Here is a 10,802-nt window from a genome sequence, read left to right on the forward strand (position 1 = left end):
CCAGTTTCTGCACATGCTCTACTCGACATGTCCCAGTGTGACGCATTTCCACCAAAAAAATTGAAATAAAAATAAAATAAAATTCATAAATAATTACAGAAAAAAAAAAAAAAAAACGAGACTAAGGGAGTCGACTTTGGTTATATAATTTTCAAGGCAAGGTTTAAAAAAATAGAGGACGAACTTTTACTCTTGCATACAGATGACTTGGAATAATTTTTTATTTTTTTTGTACAACAAAGCAGCTGGTCGACGTCCACCGCTTCAACTGTTGTCCTTTCCCGTGTCTCCCAAGCCACTGGGCCATGTGCGAGTTCCACGGCGAGCGATGCCGAGGGGCGAGAGAGAGAGCGAGAGAGAGGGTCGTGTGCACGGGTGCGGGCATGTGGAAGATGCGGGGGGGTTGGAGAAAGATCGTGTGTGCGTGTGTGTGTGTGTGTGTGTGTTTAAGCCCTCTTGCTTTGCATGTGCTGCTGGACCATGGCGTGTGTGAGAGGGGCTGCGGAATGTGTGGGTCGGTTCGGTTGGTGCCGTTTAGCGCAGGATAATTCGGCTGCCTGCTGTTCGGTGTGTGTGCCGGAGCCACCCGCAGTGCAGTGCAGCTCACACCACTGGTTGTGCACGGTAGTGTGCGTGTGTGTGTGTGTGTGTGTGTGTGCAGTTGGGGTCGTTGTACCTCGGTTCAGAGGGCAAAAACACACCACCCGCCCCCAATCGGTCCAACAGCAAAAAAACAGCCCCTCCACCCGGCCGGGGATGGGAGGCAGGTGAGCGGGTCCCCGGTTCCCAGCGGGTCCCCCTACACGTGGGTCCCCTGGACCGACGGAATCAGAGCGGAAGACACGGAACGAGAACCTTTATCACCGACGTGGCCGACCGAAAAACGAACAAGCGAACGAAGACATGATGCCGATATAACAACCAAACTATACTCTCTATCATATTAAAATATTCACATCTGGTTTTTCTTACAAGACACTGGATTCACTTCTAACGTGGAAAAAAAAAAGTAAAAAAAAACTGTTTAAAGAAAAGTTTAAAGAACTGTTCAGTTACATCACTTCTTGCAGAGATGGGTATAAATAATTAAGGCATTGATTTGGGCCACGACTCCTACAACCAACCACCACCCCCCCAGCTGTGCTCCGACGGGCGTCTCGGGTCACCTCCAGATGTCCCGGGTCCACTCTGAAGCCGGTCTGAATTCGGAGCTCTTCAGCCCGGAGTGACGCGCCGGGCCGCAGGTCCGCTGTCGGGCCGTCGCGACTGGGACTGCGCTGCAACAGAAGAGGGAAGAGGAGGAGAGCTCAGAACCAGGGAGTGGAAATCCCTCATCATTGTAAGACAAGTGAAATTTTCTGGAGTCATTCCTGAGGGGGACATTACACATTAATATTAAATAATATCTGTTGTTCTTTATTAGTCCACATGTTACCTGTCTGCGGGTTTGTGGATGCTCTACCAGTAGTACTACGTGCAGTTATACTAAGGGTGGAAGGTGTCAGTTAGCTCCACCGTAGACGACCACGAACTCTGGTCTGATCTCCACTACAGCATCTCAACAAGACCTCAAAGCACAAATCAGTTCTAAATTAGGAAGAAGAAATCATTTAATGAATAACTAAACTTTATCGTTCTTCAGAAATATGTATTTATTCAACTGGTGACAACAGCAACAAAATCTCAACATGTCGCAAAACCTACAAAAACACATGATAAAATGATAAAGTGCGACCTAGGGTGCATATACAAAATACTACGAAAGTTGTATCTTCGTTGGAACTGAACAGCCATCTCTCACCACACCGCGCCATCAATGCACCGTATTTACACGTCCCCACCTGAGAGACAAGAAGCACTTTTCTACACGAAAGAACCAAATGTTGTTCATTATTCAGCCTCTCTTGGACCCCAGTAGCACGAAGCCAACTCTTCAATCTGCGCAGCGCACTAACACCCCTCTCAGCTTCGCACGAAGACACCGGCACCACCAACAGGATTCTGAGGAGCACCTCCAACCTGATCGAACACGCCCCACACCTACAAATATAAACGCACCACGCTGCTTAAGCCAACAATACATGTCGTCTATGTGAAACGTGCCACACTTCGCACAAAGGAGCTGAACTGTAGCGTCGCGTGTCCCGAGTTGTGCTGGTTGAACAATCGATAACCAGTTTTAAGGCAGTAAACACTCACCAAACACAATATTTTGTGTTTTATGGGGTTCTGGGGGGGACACATTTATACCAAGGGGGACATGTCCCCGCCCGGGATTTTCGCTTATGCTCAGAACATGACAGAACCTCCAAAACCCCAGCAGGCTGGACGTTTCACAGGACCTGATGAGAAGCCGCGTGGTCCCCACTTACATCCATTGTGCTCCATGACCCTTAACCCCGAGCTGGTGTAGGGCGTTGGTCCTACTAACTGTACCGTAAAGTTCCCGCAGGCGGTTTGCATATTTTGTTGGTCACACAGGAAAACTCCAGCCAATTTCAGGGTCTTCTGTTTCACCATCAATGTTTCACAGGGACAAACCCGGGTAAATGGCCACCAGCGGTGGCGGCGGCGCACAATTAGCCCGTAGAAGACGGGTAACTGACACCTGCTGGTCCGGGCGAAGTCCTCCAGACATTAACCTCCACCGCGGTCGTCTTGGAGCTCATTAGTGGCGGGATAAGCGCCAGTCTTTATTTATTCATTCATCAACCCCTCGCTGATTGTAGGGCCTGACCAGGGTGGTAGTGGCCTAGTGGGTAACACACTCGCCTATGAACCAGAAGACCCAGGTTCAAACTCCACTTACTACCATCGTGTCCCTGAGCAAGACACTTAACCCTGAGTGTCTCCAGGGGGGGACGGTCCCTGTAACTACTGACTGTAGGTTGCTCTGGATAAGGGCGTCTGGTAAATGCTGTAAATGTAAATGTACCCACAATCATGGCCAGAGGTGGGTAGTAACTAGTTACATGTAGTAACATTTAGTAATGAAGCATTTAGTGACGAAGCGAAGCACGATACGAACGAGCGAGCTGTGATTAAAATACACACACAAGCAGGGGTACGTGAAAGGAGTACATCTCCGCCTGCCCCCGGCAGGGGTTCCGAGGCCCCAGGCCGGAACAGTGAAGGAGTCGTGTCCGTTAAATAAGACTGGAACGCCACGGAACCTCGGCTACCTGCCGCTCCACTGATGCAGTTCACCAGTCCCTCTGAAGGTGGCCAGAGACCAAATGAAGCGCAGCACCCGGTGACACAACAAAATGTGTCCTCTGTATTTAACCATCAACGTGAGTGAGCAGTGGGCAGCCATGACTGGCGCCCGGGGAGCTGTGTGTGGGGACGGTGCTTTACTCAATGGCGGATGGGGATTCTAACCCACAACCCCTTGGGTTATGAGTCTGTGTATCAGGGCAGATGGACAAGAGTGAAGACCTTCAGCAGAGCAGTTTTGTAGCTTTTTCGTCCTTTTTAATGCCGCTCATTTTTAAACTACTGTAGTACTGCTTGGCAAAGGTCCGTGTCATTTCCTGTGCCTCATCTAATGGTTCTTTTAAGATAGAATGAATCAAGGGTGAAAGGTCATGCAGCGTGTGACCAACACGTCCACGATCCGTATATCAATCCATACATCAAGCCCTTATAACACTTATAAAAAGATTGTATTCATAGTTGGGGGTCCTAGTGAACCAGAACTGGTCCCTTAATCGATGGTAACATGGAAGCACGTTGTAAATGTAAATGTAAGATCTGACGACTCAACGTCAGAAGGCTGCTGCTGAAATCTTCATCTCAGAGTCAGCCGCGTTGGATCGGTGTACCACACGACTCGAGCACTCGGCGGAGCTTTTTACTGAAATAATTCCCCTCCAACGGGCGGAGAACAGGAATCCACAGCTGGAGTGTTGACTGTATCCCAACATGCGGCCTAAACAAGTGGAAAAGGACCTGTTCCAACATCGCCCCAGAACAAAGAGAAGGCCTGCCTCGCAGCTTCTAATGCCTCATACACACACACACACACACACACACGGGGCAGTTTGCGGCGTATTCATATTTTCCTGGCAAAAGAGAAGTCAAAACACGACTCTGTGAGAATTCCTGCAGGAATGGCGGCCAGTTTTTTTTTTTTTTTTTTTTTTTTTTTCAGAGACCCCTCATTCCAGCGCTAATTTTAGCTCCGAGCAGCTCCGTCTCGGAGTCGACCATCAGGGAGCAAACAAAGTCTGCAGGGAGGGGAGTGACAGGACGGCAACGACGACAGAACAATAATGCACGTAAGCTGGGCGTGTGAGGGGAGTGGGCGCTTACTCAATGTCACGCCATGTATAATATGTCTTTGCGCTCATATATGTTCTGTAATTGCACACATCAGTCCACCTGTAAATATCACACATCCACATTTTTATGGATCTTTATTCGTCCGCAATCCATTTAAATAGAGTAAAATATATTCGATTTTTCAGCTGATTTGAATGCTAGTGTTCTCTCTTCATGGGTAACTGAGCCATGTCCGCTTCCTGTGCTAAAATTAACCCCGGAATTCGTATTCCGGTGGCGAAATGAGAATACACTTCGTGGGATTTGGTCCGGAAAGACTTTTGTTTTGATATTAGGGCCGTATTTACCTGGAATTGTATTCAATTCCGATTCGCACGCAGGCTTAATGTCACTGGGTGTGAAGCCACTGGAACTAATTAATGACAATTAGTGCAATTTCAGACACGCTGCAGGTGAAACACGCGCTCGCCACAGTGAACACGGCTGCATCGGGTGTCACCTGGTCCAGAAACCCCTTCTCCTGATTGGCCCCTGTACCTTCATCGCACATGAGAATTCCGATTGGCAGAGCGGCGTATCGGACAACATTTTCCTTTGTGGTTATGAATAAAGACAATTATCTGGGAGAGTTGCCTTAATATTATATTATATAATAAGAAAAATTGTTCAAAAATATTCCAAAAAAATTTTTTCAACATATTCAAACTTATGTTGCAGTTCTGTGATGTAAATTCGAAATATTCTATTTACGCAAATAGTGGATATTACTGTTTTAAATGGGTTGAGTCATTTATTTCAAGGGCATCACCAGCTTGCCAGCAGAATGATTCACAAAAAAACAGAATATTTGTGTGTCTCTCTCGCTCCCACACACACATCAGGGCCCGACTGATCATCATGGGTGTCTACAGGACGCTACACCCGCGCTGCTGCCTGCTGCTTTGTTTGTTTGTTTGTTTGTTTGTTTTTTGATGGCGGTGGCCGATCATCTGCCGCGCGGATGTGACAGCAGAACGCGCCCAATTCAGCCCAGCCGCTCAGTGATTGGTCGAGACGTCGGGGGAGGGGGCGGGGGGTCACATTGACTCACCCTTGAGCCATGACGGACTGTCACGGCAAATTAGCGGCTCGCCACTCGGCGGGACGTCGTCTGAGGGGACATCGTCGGGGCATGGATGTGGCCCCGCCCCCATCATCAGCAACAATCAAGGAGCAGAGAGTGCCATGGGTTAGTCGTCACTAACCTGTTATCAAAGCGTTCATTCGTAACCAGGCTCTTAGCCGTCATAAAGATGCAAATGAGATGCAGAAGTGAGGGATTTTATATATTTTTTAAGTCTACTGCTAGAGGAGCGCGTTAAAACCTTAATCCAGCGGGTTCCAAATCTGCAGGAGGCCTGACTGAACTCGTCGGTTCACTTCCTGAGGTGAAGACGCCGCCGCTCTCTCTTCCTGTGCGCGCGCATGTGCTGGAATCAATGACACCCAAAATGACACCCATCCCCTCTGGGCCGCTGCGTCGGGGGGTTAATAACTGTTAGTGATGAGCGCGCCGAACACGGGGCGGCTCCAGATGCACCACCTGATCCATTACGCGCCGGGAACAGCATTTACTCCCTTTAATGTTTCTCTCTTATTCATTCAAACGGCACAACAGCTGTGCCTGGAGGTCGGGGGTCACTCTGACGACCCTGCAGGACGGGTCAACAACTAAAAAAGGTTAAAAAGGTGACACAAGTTGTTCAAGTTTAACCTTCATATGTATTATATTCATTACAAATAACTACATTTTAAATTTCAGAATCTACTTGGGTCTTACGTATAATTTCCCCAAAATTAGCCAATGCATCGTACATCAGCAAGAGGGAAAAACACAGGTTTATATTTTATTCAAATGAACATATTACACAGCGAAATATTACGCATGTCTAACGTTATTTTGAGAATGAAGTCAGGCATTCGAAGACGTAATGCGGCTCACTCTTCAGTAGATGCGAGCGCGAAGTCCCGTTAACATGTCTGGCCATGCGCTTTTACAGGGTGATTAAAAGGCAAATTTAGCCCGGGCCCTGGGCACTCCGTCCAAACATTTCCCGGTGGCGGCGAGGTGACACACAGGGCGAGGCGAGGAAGGGCGCTCATTTCCTGCTTCTCTGGGTTAAAAAAAGGACGTCTGGAGCAAACAAGGGGTGTTGTGTGTGTGTGTGTGTGTGTGTGTGTGTGTGTGTGTGTGTGCGGTCCAGCTGGAGCCTGCAGTCCCGCACATAGATGCGGAGAAGTTGTTTAAAAGACCCCGTCGTCCGCGCGGCACATTTCAGCAACAATCTCCTCGTTCGCCCGGCAACACGTCCCGCATTCCAGACCAACGAGGGCCAGAAATAAATTCCATGAAGCCACACAAGCGGCGACCGCTTCATTAGAGACGGCCCGCAAACGCTCACGTTCTGGCATTTACCAGACGCCCCCTTATCCAGAGCGACTTACAATCAGTAGTTACAGGGACAGTCCCCCCCCTGGAGACACTCAGGGTTAAGTGTCCTGCTCAGGGACACAATGGTAGTAAGTGGTGGTAGTAGCCTAGTGGGTAAGACACTCGCCTGTGAACCAGAAGACCTGGGTTCAAATCCCACTTACTACCATTGTGTCCCTGAGCAAGACACTTAACCTTAAGTTGCTCCAGGGGGGGACTGTCCCTGTAAATACTGATTGTAAGTCACTCTGGATAAGGGCATCTGATAAATGCTGTAAATGTAAATGTAAGTGGGATTTGAACCTGGGTCTTCTGGTTCATAGGCGAGTGTGTTACCCGCTAGGCTACTCCCCACCCCATGTTCTGTGGCCTTTGGGTCGATATGGCACATAATGAAGTGGTTTAATGGCAGAAGGGAATCTCGGGTTAATCTCCCAACACCTCACACACCCCGACACCGCGGTTCTCACCTTTCCTCACAAGTTCTGACAAGCTGGGCCAGACGTTGAGCCATTTGCAGATTTTTTGGCTTTCAGGGCAGAATACGAGACGTTTTTCTACTTGGCCACGCCGAAGCGTTCTTCTATTTGAACAGAAGGTAAGCGTGGGACCACGCGCCGCGTCTTTCTTCTTTTTCAGGGACACGAACGTTTCAGGTTCTGCGTCTCATTTACCTTCAGCGTCGACACGACTCGGCTGTCAGCCGCTGAGAGAGACATAAGCGTCTGTCAGAGCGGGAGACGGAGCGATCCGTCCCCCGTGATTAGCTCGTGTGTCTTCGCGTGCGGCCGAGGGACGAGCGCGAGAAGAAAGTGAGACGTCCTTCACGACGTGTCTCCCAGGGCTGGGACCATCTGCTTTGCCGTGTGAACTGACTGCACTGCAGCAAGACATCAAACCGCGACAACCAGACAAATTACGGCAGGACCTCCAATTAACGTTCCTGATCTTCAGGAGTAGGAGGCTACTGCACGTGCAAGACAGAAGAGACGGACCGTCCACATATTTCCCATCTCAGCCTTTAGAAGTGCATTTTACGCTATTCACTCTCGGCCCTTACCTTCACACCGTGATCTTCCCTGACCTGACATCTTCTGAACACGCCCATCCGCCTGCATCTGCATAGTTAATATGACTAATATCATCATCTAAATCTGCGTCGACAATTTAGCAACGATGAACAATAAATCTTACAGCACAGGAGCCTGGGTCTGAGTAAATATGGCCGTATCTAATCATCGGCAATAAATCACCGCACGTTTCAAACATTTACATCAATGAACAAGGATTTATGCCGCGCTACACAGTATTTTATAGCAAATGACATTATGTTAGATTATAGACCATTGAATGCTGATGCGACAGCGATTTTGATTTGTAAAACATTTAATCGCTGATCTATCAATCACTAATAAGCCACCCAGCGGTCTGTATTTTTGTTCCAAACCTTTATTGTACAACAAAACTTGCAATTAAAGGGACACGCCCACCATCCTGATTACGCACATTAACCAAAATTATGCTCGAAAATGATGGCATTCGCGGAAAATAGTATGAAAAGTGCAGATGTCCATTTATTCCTGGATGTTTTAACACAATGACCATTTTAGCAGGAAGCAAACAATGGTACCGATACTGAGTTAAACACGTAGCTAACACGTAGCTAAACTCGTTCAAAACCGTGTGGTCAGTTTTGTCGGACGTTTTGAATTGGCCGCACTAGATAACGGGCTGGTGTCATCTAACGTCTAAGGACAAAGTCAAAACTATGATTGTCCTGATGAAAAAAAAAAACAACTTAAAAACCACATAGGGTCCTGTACTCGGTGAGTATGAGGCTTCGTGGCGATTCGATTCAGTGTTCGATTCGATTCAGTGTTCGATTCTCAGGCAAATGATTTAATGAATCACGAAATTTCAAACAAGCCCACGATCCAATCTAATCCATACGGGTTTTTTTTTTTTTTAATGTAACGTAAAAAAGAAGTTGTACTTGCTCAAAGAAGAAGCAGCACGATTTAAATGTATTTCTTTCAGGCCCTCTTTTGGGGTCGATGCACCACGCCGCACTACAGCACCTGTGCAGCCCCATCAGCCTGACGGCCTTTCAGTTGCGGTTCTCCTTCTTTTTTTTTTTGCTACTTTTTATTGGTTCTGCCGCACTATGCAAACCGGAGGTCCGGTGCCCGCCTGTCTGTGAGCCGAGGAGTCACATGTCCACCGTCCAGAGGAGAAATGCCAGCCTGCCTGTTGCCCAACCGCTCCCTGTGGCCCGGGCCGAGATTCGCGGCGCGCCTCTGGGGTGCAATAAATCACAGCGCCGCTGCTGAGACAATATCGCGGCGGGGCCGCCGGTGACCTGGAGCGTCGAGGGCGTTATTGGGGGGGGGGGCACCCCTGGGCGCGTTCATCCCGGCCCACCGATCCGCAGCATGCGATTCAGCACTAATTCCTTTGATATTCCTTCGCATCGATCTTCCCTTCCCTTGGCCACTACGGCCTGCCCGCCGCTTTCCTGCCGAGAAAAACAGAAAAATGTTCCCTTGACCTTCTGCCGCGCCGCAGCCCTGAGGATCCGGTTACCGCCCCACATCGACGCCCTGCACCATCCCGAAGCACCGCTCCGTGTGTTGTAAAAACGTGAATAATAAAGTCGAGTTGTCGAGTCGCACCGTGATCTTCCCTGACCTGACATCTTCTGAACACGCCCATCCGCCTGAATCTGCATAGTTAATATGACTAATATCATCATCTAAATCTGCGTCGACAATTTAGCAACGATGAACAATAAATCTTACAGCACAGGAGCCTGGGTCTGAGTAAATATGGCCGTATCTAATCATCGGCAATAAATCACCGCACGTTTCAAACATTTACATCAATGAACAAGGATTTATGCTGCGCTACACAGTATTTTATAGCAAATGACATTATGTTAGATTATAGACCTTTGAATGCTGATGCGACAGCGATTTTGATTTGTAAAACATTTAATCGCTGATCTATAAATCGCTAATAAGCCTCCCAGCGGTCTGTATTTTTTTTCCAAACCTTTATTGTACAACAAAACTTGCAATTAAAGGGACACGCCCACCATCCTGATTACGCACATTAACCAAAATTATGCTCGAAAATGATGGCATTCGCGGAAAATAGTATGAAAAGTGCAGATGTCCATTTATTCCTGGATGTTTTAACGCAGAGAGAGTCGCAATGACCATTTTAGCAGGAAGCGAACAACGGTACCGATACTGAGTTAATGCCCTTAATGAGCCGTCACGTAGCTAAACTCGTTCAAAACCGAGTGGTCAGTTTTGTCGGTTCTCGCTGGTTAAAAATACCGCCGGTAAAGTTATAAAAACGTGAATAATAAAGTCGAGTTGTGCGTGCATTATCAATTCGTTACCATCGCTAGGGGCTTAGAAGCACGTTACAAGCTGCAGAACGTTACAGAAGAGCACTTAATAATGTTCTTGTAAAGGCCGTGCTGGGCCAAGGGGATATGCTGGCTCGTAAAATCAGGAGTGCCCACACCAGCCACCGTCACAGTGGCACCGCTGCATGCCGATGTTCTGCCAAGTCCCGCCTTCTATCCTGACTCAATGCAAAAAAAAAAAAAAAAGAAGCTGCAAACGCCAAGCCGTTTTGGAGAAGGATGACTAAAATGAATGATCTACAGCCGAAACTAGCACGTTCATGCCACATCAAGAGAAATTCAAGATCACAGAATGTTACTTTTGTTATTGGCTTAGTTCTTGGTGTAGTAGCCTAACCGCGGTGGTAGTGGCCTAGTGGGGTAACACACTCGCCTATGAACCAGAAGACCCAGGTTCAAAACCCACTTAAGACACTTAACCCTGAGTGTCTCCAGGGGGGGACTGTCCCTGTGAATGCTGTAAATGTAAAAATGTACAGTCACCTCAGTGAAATTCTGTTCATGTCTGCGGCACATTAACCGGAACGAGGGGAACGCATGATCAGTTCCTACCAATCCTCTAACGTAGGTTCAGTTCCAGCACTGATGGGGCTGTGCATCATGACTTAAGCA

At 48.0% G+C, this 10,802-nt stretch overlaps 1 long non-coding RNA gene across 1 annotated transcript in view; it reads right to left on the reverse strand.

The window, feature by feature from the left end:
- Positions 1-215: 215 nt before the first annotated feature.
- LOC114766414 (uncharacterized) overlaps positions 216-10,802 on the reverse strand; it is a 23,278-nt gene continuing 12,691 nt past the window's right edge. Inside the window, exon 2 of the long non-coding RNA XR_003742783.1 lies at positions 216-1,277. This is a non-coding gene — a long non-coding RNA (uncharacterized LOC114766414). The remainder of the gene's footprint in view (positions 1,278-10,802) is intronic.

Source organism: Denticeps clupeoides, chromosome 16 (genome assembly GCF_900700375.1).
Source record: "Denticeps clupeoides chromosome 16, fDenClu1.1, whole genome shotgun sequence".
Classification (NCBI taxonomy): domain Eukaryota; kingdom Metazoa; phylum Chordata; class Actinopteri; order Clupeiformes; family Denticipitidae; genus Denticeps; species Denticeps clupeoides.